Source organism: Corvus brachyrhynchos, unplaced genomic scaffold, assembly GCF_000691975.1.
Source record: "Corvus brachyrhynchos isolate BGI_N302 unplaced genomic scaffold, ASM69197v1 scaffold392, whole genome shotgun sequence".
NCBI classification, from domain to species: domain Eukaryota; kingdom Metazoa; phylum Chordata; class Aves; order Passeriformes; family Corvidae; genus Corvus; species Corvus brachyrhynchos.
The window spans coordinates 38,752-42,283 of NW_008236644.1; positions in this window are offsets into that span (position 1 = coordinate 38,752).

Genomic DNA, 3,532 nt, shown 5'->3' on the forward strand with positions numbered 1-3,532 from the left:
AACCGTAGACTTTAGCTCACCTCCTCCGACATCACAGGCAGTTTCGGGACTGGCAACCATCATCCCGCGCAGCCCCGTCTTGCGGGGATGGTTCCGGAACAATCCTGCTTCCCGATTCTCCAGCCCACTTCCGGGTTCGACTCCCATAGCTCGGTGCAGACTGCGAGATTCCCGTCGCTTGCTGCTTGCGTCATCACTCCCGCTGCTCCTATTCCTCCTTCCTTCGCTACATCTCTTTCGCGTTTGGGCTACGTTATCTTTGCGACTGCGCAGCATGGTGTATCGCCCATAGCTCCCTCCCCCTATGATACCACAGCTACCTGCGCAACTGCGATTCGCCCGGACCAGTGCCGCCTCACAGCTGCAGAGGCGTCTAACCAGCCCATGCCTTCCACCGCGCCAAGCACGGCGCAGGCCGGCCCCGGCCCCGGCACAGCCACGGCTCCGGCCTCCATCCCACCTATGCCGGCGCCATCTGCTGTTCATGTCAAACCTGCATTAGACCCTCAGCATTCAGTCCATGGAGCAACAGCGCCACCCAGTGGAACAACAGAAGAACTGCAGCAAATTCAATCATATTTCAAATTCAATACCATGGAATTGAAGACGACACCTCCAACACAGCAAAGTCATAATTTTACTACATTTCCTTCTATTCTTCCTCCAGGAGAACAAGATTAAATAAATATTATCCTGGTTAAATGGGAAGTCTCGGAACGAGACATCATTTACAGCACATCCTCTACAAACTACTGAAGATCATTCAGCTGACATTATGGGGCTTTTACAACCACAAGTACCTGCTCAACACCTCAGTGATGAAAATATTATAACCATCACAGCCTCACAAGGCATTCCTATATCATCGCAAGGTTCATCTTATTTTTATACTGCAACAAGTACCACTCCAGTTTTTCCAATACCCACTCCTGGAGTTCATTTTCCACCACAACATTTCACCTCCTCAATGCATCAACACCAATTTCAATTTTCAAAAGACTTTGTACGTCAGCTTTTTCTCCAACTCAAGGAATGTGCTAAAGAATTTCTACCTCAAACATCGTGCACTGGGTTCCCAACCCTCATCCTTGGAACATGGTGGCAGACCCCTACCTGCAACCACTGTAAATATTCCTTCTGTGTCTACATCAATGCCATCTATAGTTCCAGCAACAGCAGTTTCAGCCATCCCACCCCTACTTCCTCATGGTGCACAACCACAGATACCCTTCCCCATTCCTCAAAGAGGAGGGGGAGGGGGAGATGGAATGGATTCTTCGGTCAAGAAGAAACTGCATCCTGGCAAGTTACAAATCCACAGAATGCTGGTATGGATTTGGTTCCGTTTAACACATATGTTTCAAGAAATACATCTGGTTCAACAGACTGGGCAAGCATCAGGAAAAAAGGACTTAGAGACTTTGATATGGCAGAAACAGATAGTATTGTAATGCCAGTGACATATGGGAGACACAATCAAAATCCTGCATGGCAACCTCTAGATCATCAAGTCATCAAGGATTTAATGGACGCAGTGAAAAACCATGGATTGGGAAGTCCATACTTTAAACAGCTTTTAAGAGGCACATTCAACAATCATGACATGGCACCTTTTGACTGTAGGAACATTGCCTCAACAATTTTTACAGACACACAACTACTATGGGATGCAAGATGGAGGAAAGCACTTCATGAGGTGAGAGAAAGATACGCAAGAGGGCTGCATGCAGCTCTCACACTAATTAGCTGGTGATGAACCTCACGATAAACCAGAAGACCAATCAGCGCTCTTGCCTCGAGATGTGCTTGTGGACATCAAAGAAGTGGCACATAAGGCAATCTTACAAATTCCACCAGTCGGAACCCCAGAAGACATTTACACAGAAGTAAAACAAGGTCTTTCTGAGTCCTTCACCTCATTTGTCGATCGTCTCAAGCAAGCCGTGGACAGACAAGTAAGTGATGAAGTGGCGAAACCACATCTGCTGGGAAGTCTTGCATTTGCAAATGCAAATGCAGAATGCAAACATATAATTAGTGCCATGCCTGGTCAACCGACCATGACTGAAATGATAGAGGCATGCAGTAAGGTTGGCACACCTCAGCATATTGCAACAATCCAAGCAAGCGTTTTAGGACAAGAAATCAGAAAACTCCTTCAAGCGCAGGACGAAAGACTTTCGAAAACTCTCGCAGCGCTTCGCCTAGATTTGCAACAAAGTAACTCCACAGAAGTCATGGCCGTGGAATTCCCTGGAGGACCCTGCTTTAAATGCAGAAAATATGGACACATGAGAAAGAACTGCCCAGGACCTGCAAGAAATGTAAAAGAGCCAGGCATCTGTCCAAGACGTAGAAGAGGAAAGCATTATGCCAATCAATGTCGCTCCAAAACAGATGTGGATGGAAACCTTTTACCTCTTCTGGGAAACTCGAAGAAGAGAGCGGGACTCCAACGCGCTACAACACAAGTGATGGCAATGGTTCAGCCCATAATCCCACAGGGAATACAGCCATGGGGGAACAACAATCAGACTCTATCAGCAGGACCATCTGTAGATTCCCCAAAGACCCAAAATTGCTGCCACCAGGGGCGCAATGCGAATTGGCAGCTTCCAAGTTAGTATGTTTTATGAATGAGAATCATGCAGTGATACACACAGGGGTCACTGGAACATCATGGAAGAGACAAGACTTTTTAATCGTAGGCAAGGACAGATGCTGCATTTTAGGGCTCACTGTTTACCCATCAAGTGTTTCAGCAGACCGTAATGAAGAGCTAACAGTTTTGGCTCAACCTTTATGTCCTCCATTAGTCATTCCAGAAAATACTCCAATAGCCAAGGCCATTGCTTTGCCATCTGTTCCGGTTTGGCCAAATTTAGAAATATATCCTCTGAGAGAAGACACAACCACCCCTTCCCCCCCCAGGTTTGGGAAAAAATAAATTTTCCTCGAAGGAAAGTGAAGGAGATAAAACTATTTATTTACCAAACACACGGGAAAAGGAAAATAAGGCTAAATGATAAAATCTTTCGGTGTGGAGGAAAAACCTGGGAAAGTGTTAGAGTCTTCCCTTTGGTCTCCTCGGAGCTGGGGCTTGGGCCAGGGCCAGGCCCTCTGTGCCCGATGGAAAGTCCTCCCGATGTGCTCTGAGGTTGAAAGCAGTCCAGTAGAAAAGGGAGAAAATCCGGAATTCCAGAGAAGGAAAAGCAAAGTCCAACTCTCAGTCTCTCTCCGGAGAACAAGAAACTGAAAAACTGGCTGAAAGCTTACTGGAAAGCAGCAAGCCGGGTGCTTCCTTGCTCCCCTGCTGCAGCTGGGGAAAAAAACCCCTGCTATCTCTGTGTGACCTTGAACAAGCTGCAAACTGCTTTGAAAAAGTTTTGCTCAGTTTTTTCCTTCCCCCTCTCAGGCTCAGTTTAGAGGCATAGAAAGGCACAAAAATTAATTTCTGGGCATAGGCAGCGATATGGGATACACATCATAAGGTCACCCCAAGACATTCCACCCCTTATCCCATATTGTTGGC